Source organism: Canis lupus, chromosome 22, assembly GCF_011100685.1.
Source record: "Canis lupus familiaris isolate Mischka breed German Shepherd chromosome 22, alternate assembly UU_Cfam_GSD_1.0, whole genome shotgun sequence".
In the NCBI taxonomy this organism is placed as follows: Eukaryota; Metazoa; Chordata; class Mammalia; order Carnivora; family Canidae; genus Canis; species Canis lupus.
In genome coordinates, this window is record NC_049243.1 from 29,180,177 (window position 1) to 29,190,367 (window position 10,191).

General features: G+C 38.8%; 1 long non-coding RNA gene across 2 annotated transcripts in view; it reads right to left on the reverse strand.

Moving 5' to 3' along the window:
- The window catches only part of LOC111091654, a 127,394-nt gene extending 117,573 nt beyond the window's left edge, over positions 1-9,821 (reverse strand). For both annotated transcript variants that reach the window (XR_005376387.1, XR_005376386.1), the window contains exon 1: positions 9,456-9,821. This is a non-coding gene — a long non-coding RNA (uncharacterized LOC111091654). The remainder of the gene's footprint in view (positions 1-9,455) is intronic.
- Between the last annotated feature and the right edge of the window lie 370 nt (positions 9,822-10,191).

The window sequence follows — 10,191 nt, forward strand, 5'->3', positions numbered from 1 at the left end:
CCACAATAAGGGTGAGAGGTCTAAAGGCTCTTGATTATTCTCCCACCAGAAGTAGCAAAGGCTTTGAAAATAGCAAAGTTGGATTTGATTTCTACTTGAATGTTTCCCTGGATGACCTGAAGCTCATTGTTTCATTCTCTGGGAAGGGAAGGAGAACATTATGGAACATTAGCATGGGGCAGGTGGATGGCCTGGTGGTGTTTCTGTTTTCCCCTCCATGGAGTCTCTTCTCTTTCAGGGACTTATGTGCAGGCACTAGCAGAGTACTATAACTAAATCTCAACTTGTCACTGATTAAGAACTTTCAGAAATGTCTTATAACAGGACCTTTCACAGTATGGACACAATCCACATTCTACCCAAGATTATTCCCTTTTCTTTGAAACTATACTCTGCCAAGCACATGGACCTAGTCACAATTTCCTAATGGACTACACCTGTTCATGTCCTCTTGCCTGTGCATCTTCTGAATTCCCTCTGCTTGGAATTCCCTATACCTCCTCTGTAAGAGATTTTAACCTCCTTGGGGAAATCTCTCCACCCATGGCCATGAAACGTATCAAAGGAGAGGTGAAGAAGTAGTCTAGGAGAAAGTGAGGCTGTTATCTATTTAAAATGCAGGGCTTATCCTTTATTTAAAAAATTAAAAATCAACCTAAAATAGTGATAATGTATGGCTGATAACATCACAAAAACAGAGACATCCAGATACTTAAGAATCTTCATGGAAATACACACCACCACCTATGAAGTATTCTTGTCCCTAAAAAAGAAAAAGAAAAATCAAACCTGCATCTAATCAAGACTTTAAACCTAACACCTATTTATAGGAAGCATGGGCAACCACATCACAAAGATGTAATCAACAAAATCCAGGAAACTGTACACAGTGAATGATCATATTTTGTCAACAATGCAATTATGAGCAAAATCAAAAGAGATGTTGGGGAAGAGTTTTAGATTAAAGGAGACTTGAAAGAAATCTCAACCAGGGATCCCTGGGTGGCGCAGCGGTTTGGCGCCTGCCTTTGGCCCAGGGCGCGATCCTGGAGACCCGGGATCGAATCCCACGTCGGGCTCCCGGTACATGGAGCCTGCTTCTCCCTCTGCCTGTGTCTCTGCCTCTCTCTCTCTCTCTCTCTGTGTGACTATCATGAGTAAATAAATTTAAAAAGAAAAAAATTAAAAAAAAAAAAGAAATCTCAACCAATTGCCATGTATGTGCCTTATTTGGATTTTAATTCAAACTGTTTAAAAATAGATGAAATATCAGAAATCTGTGAATATTTGTTGATATTAAGCAACTGTTATTAATTTCTAAGGGGTAAATACTGGTGTTTGAAATACGTTTGAAAAAAAAAGATCTCTTAGGGCCTCATCTGACTCAACCTCACCCCTATCTCAAAAGTGAGACCCCCACAATTTAGAGATATCAGTGTAGAACCTGAGAAGAAAGCAAAATGTTCTTGACCCCTAAAAACAAACGTCACCATCTCAGTATAAGACAAGTATTTGAAAGGGAATATAAATAGGTAGCCAAAAGATAGCGTTGGTGTTTTTCTTTTCTGTTTCAGGGACTCCTTACTTGTGCCCCAGGACTTGAAGCCCAATAACAGGGCCCATTAAATAAAGACATCTCTATTTCACAGTCCTCTTCGAGGATTCTTTAAATCATGATTTATGAATATGGCAAAAAACTAGTTTAAAAAGATGAAACTCTTTCTTGTAATGAATTATTTATGAAGCATTTATTGATCCCAATAAACTGATAAATTGGGTTTGCACTTAAGCTCATTTTCAATACCAGTTCTTAGATTTTAAAACATTACCTTTAATTATCAGAACAATGAAGACTCTTAAGACAACCAGTACAAGGGTGGTTATCCTTTTTTTATCACTTTATTCTATCTTGTTTTATTTAATTAATCTATTTATTGAGAAAGAGAGAGATTGCACATGAGTGGGGTAGGGAGGGAGGGGGTGGAAAGAGAGAGAATCCTAAGCAGGCTCCACACCCAGCGCAGGGCCCAAGGTGGAGCTTGATTCCATGGAGATAATGACCTGAGCTGAAATTAAGAATTAGATGCTTAACCAAGCACCCCCAGGCACTCCTTTTTTTTTTTTTTTTTTTAATCATAAGTGTATTCTTTAATCCCTATCCACTATTTCCTTCATCCTCCCCACCCATCTCCTCTCTGGTAACCATCAGTTTGTTCGCTATAGTTAAGAGTCCATTCATTTATCAATGGACAATTGAACTGCTTCCATAGTTTGGCTATTGTAAACAATGCTAAACATAGAATGCATGTATCATTTTAAATTAGTGTTCTTGTATCTTTTTGGTAAATATCCTGTAGAGTAATTCCTGGATTGTAGGGTAGTTCTATTTTTAATTTTTTGAGGAACTTCCATAATGTTTTCCATAATGGCTGAACCAACCAACAGTGTAAGGGAGTTCTTTTTTCTCCACATCATTGCCAATACCTGTTGTTCCAATGGATAATTTTCAAATATTAGAAACATGACTTTCAAGCCAATATAAAGTTAATGTATCAAAATCTGTTTTCAATTTAGGGTGCTTGGATGGCTCAGTAAGTTAAATGTCAGCCTTCTGCTTGGGTCATAATCCCAAGGTCCTAGATCAAGCCCCACTTTGGGCTACCTGATCACCCAGGAGTCTGCTTCTCCCTCTCCCTTTTCCCCTCCCCCTGGCTCATGTGCGCTCTCTCTCTCTCTCAAATATATAAATAAAACCTTTTAAAAATTGTATTCAACTCATTTTTTTAAGGTTTCTTTAATCTATTTATAAGAGAGAGCAAAAGCAGGGGGAGCAGTAGGCAGAGGGAAATGGAGAGGCAGGCTAACCACTGAGCAAGGAGCCCCATGTGGGGCTTGAATCCCAGGACCCCAAGATCATGATCTGAGCAGAAGGCAGATACTTAACCAACTGAGTCACTCAGGTGCCCCCAACTCATTTATTAAAGAAGAAACTAGTAGGGATTTGAAGAACAGATGTGTGTGTATGTTTATATTTACAGGCATTTAGGAATGCTGAAATAAATTTGCTAACAGATGCAAAACTGCTTATTATTACCTTGTAGTAAAATAAAATATAATATCTGGGGTCATGTTTTTTATAAAAGCAAACCAACAGTATCTCTAGTCATCAAAATTCATTTGCATCGCTATGGACAAGAATTACTTGCATTACTAATAGCGTTTTAACAAGTTAACTTCCTCCCTACAGTGATGTAAAATAGTCTAGTCAATAGAAAGGCAATCAAAGAAGTACACACCTATAAACCATATAGTCCTCCTAGGATCCACTAGACCATCATTTCTCAACCTTGGCACCATTGATAGTTGGGGCTAGATAATTATTTGTTGTGAGAGCCTGTTCTGTGCATTGTAGAATGTTTAACAGAATCTTGAGCCTCTACCCACTAGGTGCCAGTGGCACATGCCTCACACATTTCTAACAATCAAAAATGTCTCCAGGTAGATCCTAAGAGTTCTAATCACAAGGAAACTTTTTTTTCTGTATGTATGTGAGATGATCATCATTTCACAATATACAAAAGTGAAGTCATTGTGCTGTACACCTTAAATTTGTACAGTGCTGATGTCAACTATATCTCAATAAAACTAAAATAAAAATGTCTCTAAGACACTGTCAAAATGAGAACCACTCCTCTAGACCATGCCCCAAACACCACAGAAAGGACATCTCCTGGTCCCCTTTGCACACTTTCACATCTTAAATAATGTTTCCTGACAAGCCAGAACCAGTATTTCCCCCCACATCTTCTGTACCCATCCTGTACAATAGAAAAAACCCTCCGAACTGGGTAGAAGTAGAGTTTTTAGAGAAAGCCAGAAATATTCTGAACCTTGGCTCTTTTGAGTGAAGTTCCAGGGCTACAGTGGGGGGAAGTACAGTGGAAACTCTTTTAAATAAATAAAAGGATTCAAGAGGAGACAGAACATGAGTGTCGGCTCTCAGCTATAGTTCAGGAAAATAGCAAGCCACAGAGAAGTTCCCCGCCTATATAGTGAAGAGTAGAATAGCACAGGGCTTACCTAAGCAAGGGAGAGTTAGAGACAATGCTTTGAATTTTATAAGACCTAGGAATTCAAAACCTAAGCAGGACCTAGTTTTTCATGAGAGAGATTAAGCCAGAAGGGCTAAACTAAAGCTAAAACAAGAGGAACCTCCCTCAGAAGGGTGCAGCACAGTTAGTCCTACAGGGGATTAGCTAGAACAAGCTCATGCCAGAAGACTGCTGGCTGAAGGGAGCTGAGGAGAGCCCAGCCAGGATCTATCTCAGCTCAGTACGCATTCAAAGGAATACCCCACATTGCCGGTGCTGAAGGCCCAGAGGAACAGGTCATAAACTGGCATAAGACAGAGGGAGCACAAAGAAGCAACCCTTCTCTCTCCATCACTGTGCTCTGTATTCCATCATAGAGTGTAGGCTGAAGTCCATGGGGAAAGGTGAATAAAACCTAAAATGTCCTAACTGTGACTAGACCCAGTCTGAGGTGACTGAGAAATCACTGAATATGACAGAGGTTCCCGGAGGTTACTAGATTGAATTTTATGCTATGCTCAGATTGGGAGTTCAGGGCCCCAAAATAAAATTTTATAGATTAATAAAGTTATATTTTTGCACACTCAAGTTGATGACTATAAAATATGTGCCAGTGCTGGGATTGGAAAGACGCTGGACTGTCCAGAAGCCTGAGCTTTTCGTACAGGTACACATGGAGCTTGCTGTGGAAAAATAAGAATGAACTAAAGAGAATGAACAACCACCAACAGAAAAAATTCTCCAGGAGCTAGGAATTCAATCATCTGCAAAACTGTAGGAGACAATGGCCTATCCCCACTGCATGGTTGTGCACTTACTACAAAATATCTGCAGCATAAATCTAAGTAACAGATGATTATTTTCAATAGCATAGGTTCTTTCTCGTGCATTTTAGCCACCATATCACAAACAAATGAGTTATAGAAAACAGATATTCAAGATTTCAATATATTGATTGAGTTGCAATCAGAAGAGTAAATCATTTATAAATTCAATAACTGTTCACTGAGTGTCTTATGTGCTTGATACTGATCTAGGCATTGGGGACAGAACAGTGACAAATGAACGAATAACCTGCTCTCCTGATGTTTATGCTCTAGAGAGAAAGACAGGCATAACTCTCCAAAAACCAAATAAATATGTGATGGGTACTATAAGAAAAATAAAGGAGGGTAGGGAGGCACAGGGAGTAACATGTGTTAGGCGAATATTCAGAGAAAGCTTCCCTGATAAACAAAGTCATGAATAAAATGAAGGAACAAATTACTGGCTAGCAGGAAAAGAATGTTCTAGACAGGGAATAATAGGTTTGCAAAACCAGAGGTATGTGTGCTGGGACTGTTCGAAGAACAGCAAGGAAGCCACTGGGGAAGGAGCAAATGAGCAAGAGAAGAAGATGATAGGAGGTAAGGTCAGAAGGGAGGTGGGAACAAGGTTATGTTGGTTAAGGACTTTTGGCCCTGATTTTGATGATAAAAGAATCCACTGGAAAGTTGTTGAACAGAAGCATAAAATAATCTGTAGTACTGCTGCATTGAAAATAGACTCTAAAAAAAAAAAAAAAAAGAAAGAAAATAGACTCTAAAAGTAACAAAATGGAAACAAGGAGACTACCTAGGAGGTTTTGCAACAGATCAAGTGAAATTAGTAGGGTAACAATGAATTCCTAAGAAATTGTCACATTTAGGATACATTAGTAAGGTAGAGTCAGGGGGTCCCTGGGTGGCTCAGAGGTTTGACGTCTGCCTTCAGCCCAGGGCGTGATCCTGGAGACCCAAGATTGAGTCCCACGTTGGGCTCCCTGCATGGAGCCTGCTTCTCCCTCTGCCTGTGTCTCTGCCTCTCTCTCTCTCTCTCTCTCTGTCTCGTGAATAAATAAATTAAAAAAAAAAAAAGAAAGAAAGTAAGGTAGAGACAAACAGGAATTGCTGCTAGATTGAATATAAGACATGAAGGAAAGGGACAAGTTAAAAATAACTTCCAAAAAAAAAAAAAACTTCCAATTTCTTTTGGCCAAGAGTTACCATGCATTGAAGACTAGGGAATAAGCAGTTTGGCGGGAGAATTAATAATTTGGAAATGTTAAGTAGATGTTGGATATTCAAGTCTAGAATTCAGGAAAGAGGTTAGGGCTGAACATAATGTTTTTAGAAGTCATCAGCATATGGATGATATTTAAAGCCATATTTCTTTATGAGTTCCCCAAGAGTACTTTTGTCTTGAAGAACTTCCAAATTTATAAAAGAAAAAAAAAATGTTGTCAATTTGCAGCCTAAAATCCAAACTCCTAGAAAAGATTTTCTTTTTCATCTTTTACACCTCTCGAATAAGGGTCTCAGCTGCATAGGACAAAATTATTTCTATCATGATAGATGGTATTCCATCTAGGTTAGGTCAAAAACCTGTATTTATTAAAGTCTTAAAACAAGAGACTGACATTTCCCTTCTTATTGCTTTGTTCTTTTGCATAATACATGTTGAAAATATGTATGCTCAGTTTTCTGTAGTGGACTTTACAAAAAGTGTCACAGATACAGTTATTAAAATCATTCAGTAAACATGTGCAACTGATTAATCATTGCCAGTTAATTGAATTATTAAAATAAATAGTAGGCAATAGATTAAAAATTCTTGTAATTAATAATTAATAATTACTAATACCAAGGCTGGTTGTTCAAGTCATGGAATCATTTTACAAAAATTTATTGTACTCTGAACTCCTATTCAGGATTTCTTGAAACAGAATATTTGCCAAATAATAAATAAAGGCAAAAGGGGCAATGTGATCTATGATTTTTATTTTTTTTATTTATTTATTTATTTTTTTAAGATTTATTTTCTTTATTCATTCAGAGAGACCGAAGAGAGAGGCAGAGACACAGGCAGAGGGAGAAGCAGGCTCCATGCAGGGAGCCCGACGTGGGACTCGATCCTGGGTCTCCAAGATCACACCCCAGGCCGCAGGAGGCGCTAAACCGCTGTGCCACCGGGGCTGCCCGATCTATGATTTTTATAGATAGCACACTGAAAATGAATTAAATGTGAAGCAGCAAGGAAATAGATTTTTGTGACTTTAGCTAGACAAGTGCAAAAAATTATATTAATATTGACATTTTCATAATATCTATAAGTAATAATGATTTCACATATTTTCTCATGAGAATCAATGTGCAAAACATGTTAATTATAATTAATAGCATTATATAATTGCCTCTGAGAACTATAAGAAAAACGTGAAGAACACTTTGCTGATATTGATAAACTTAGAACTGCTTTTCAACTTATGCCATACCTCTTTGAATTCAATGTTAACAATACTGAATTGACACCAGAGTTAGTGAATTTACTTAAGCTGGATAGACGTAATTTTCAAATTCATATTTGGCTTCAAAGTCAAATTGATGCTTTTAAAAAAAGATGAACCCTGGGGTGCCTGGATGGCTCAGTCAGTTAAGTGTCTGCCTTCAGTTCAGGTCATGATCTCAGAGTCCTGGGATTGAGCCCGGCATTGGGCTCTCTGTTCAGTGAGAATCTGTTTCTCTCTCTACCTCTGCCGCCCCCCTCCAACTCCTATTCTCTCTTTCTCTCTCTCTAATAAATACATAAAAATCTTAAAAAAAAAAAAAAAGATGAACCCATTTTAACAATGTGCACATAAGAGAACAATTACTTTTCCAGTTTCAATTTAATTATTGGAAAACTTTTAAGTATTTTGGAAAAGCTTGGATATGTGAATCTGCTTTTCAGCTATGTATTTTATCAAATCTGAATGCAGATCAAGTATTCCCAATGAAAAGTCTGTAGTTAACATCCACATTGAGATGTGCTCTAAATGTAAAATACATACCAGATGTCAAAGACTTGGTAGGAAAAACAGAATGTAAAATATTTTATTAATACTTTTTATATAGATCACATGTTGAAATTATAATGTTTTGGCTATATTAGATTAAATAAAATATATTATTAAAATTAATTTTACTTGTTTCTTTTTTTAATATGGTTATAGAATATCTGAAATAACATATATGGCCTACATTTATTTCTGTGGGGCAGTACTAGTCTGAGATAACAGCAGCAGTGAGTGTGCTTTCATATTGGAGGGTACAGGTAGGTCAGAGAGAATGCTGCTATGTAGCCAATACGTACTAGATGCAAAATGTCTAAATAAGAACACCTCCATTCTTTGGTATATTTTACACATGTTATATCAGAAGCATATTTTTTTTAATCCAGTAAGATATTAATTTTCTGTTTAAGACTTTAAGTAGAAAGAGGTTCTTCCCACCCAAAAAGACCAAATTCACCTACTGACATTAAACTCGAAAAATTTGGCAGCGAGGTTGCAGATGACAAAGAACATTGATACCAAATATTCAGATTAAAGAGTCAAACAGCATATTCCCAAAACCTTACAGTAAAGCAGGCAACCAGCCTTTACAAAGCATTTCATAAGGCAATCAATGTACTTGAAATAGATTTAATATGTAGATATTATACCTTGAACAAGTACATGAGCAAAGATCAACTCTTATGAGTCCTGAAGCAGCCAGTCCAGCATAGATAGTGATGAATCTGCAGAAAGCATCCACAAAGCCAGAAAGTAAAAGAGGCTGCCCAGACCAGTTATTCTTCCTTCTAGGCACACTAAGTGCTGCAAGCACTGATTTAGTAAGAAAGAATTGTTAGCTAATATTAAAGCTTACTGTAAACTATTCATAGTTGGCGCATATTTTATGCATGTATTATCTGTAAGGTAAAAAGTAAAGAGAACGAAGTCTCAATCAGTAACTTGAGTTCCTGAATTCGCAACTTAATTTTTTAAAAAAATTATTTATTCCTGAAAGACACATAGAGAGAGAGGCAGAGACATAGGCAGAGGGAGAAGCAGGCTCCATGCAGGGAGCCCGACGCAGGACTCGATCCCAGGACTCCAGGATCACGCCCTGGGCCAAAGGCAGGCGCTAAACCAGAGCCACCCAGGCGCCCCTCGCAACTTATTTTTTTATTTTTTTACCATTTTTCACAAAATGGTAGGTTTTGTTTTTTTGTGTTTTGGAGTTTTTTGTTTTGTTTTGTTTGTTTGTTCTGTTTTGTTTTAACCATGTTTCACAAAAACCTACTTTAAACAATCCATCCAGGGACATTTACAGGAAGATTGAGGGACTGAGTGGACTTTTGCTGACTAGACACTGGTGCTGTATCAAGAACAAATGAAATGAACAGTCCCTGCTGAAGAATTCAGTTTGAGGCCTGCTTCCATCTGGACGGGCTACAGCTCGCCCTAATACCTTCACAACCTCATTACCTCGACACCTGCACTGTAACTCCCCATCCTGAAGAATAATACATGGAAGAGATTACCTGGACGAGGCGCTGTGAGAAGAGCTCATGGAGAGAAGGGGAGCGCGGGCTGACCTGCGCGCTGGACTTGGACGTTCAGAGGCTCCTCACCTCCCCCGCCGCCTTGCAGGCACGGTCTGTCCCCACGCTCGGCCCACGACAAGCCCCCTTCTTCAGTTCCTTTGCGGGTTACACCCGCCGCCTACCGTCCCTTCCTCGAGGCGCTCCTCGGCCATCGGCCTACCGCGGCCAGGTTCACAGGTCGCCTGAGGAACTTCGGAGGGTGCGAAACCAATATGGACGCCGAGAGGGCAGCCCGGCCCATCTGCAGTTTCACTTTCGCAGTTTCATTAAGAGAGCGACCCTCCCCGCCCCCCCAAAGGGAAATGATCTTCCCAACGAATCATCCGACTAACGGAACGTCACAGCGCCTGCGTCATTTACCTTACGTCATCTCAGCACGTGGACATTTTATCATTTCCCATCATCCCCAGAAGGCTGAGCGCCATAGAATATTTTGAGACACACCACATTAGGTAACGCTTACTACAGTATATCGTGATAATTGTTCGATGTTATTAGTAGTTATACTTATTACTATCTCATGTGCCTAATATATGCATTAAGTTGTACCTTACGTATGTGTGCTTGGGAGGAAACGTAGAATATATAGTGTTTGGAACTCTGTGGTTGCAGGCATCTGCTGGGGGTCTTGGAACGTATTCCTCGTGTTTAAGGGGGAGTTACTGCGACTAAT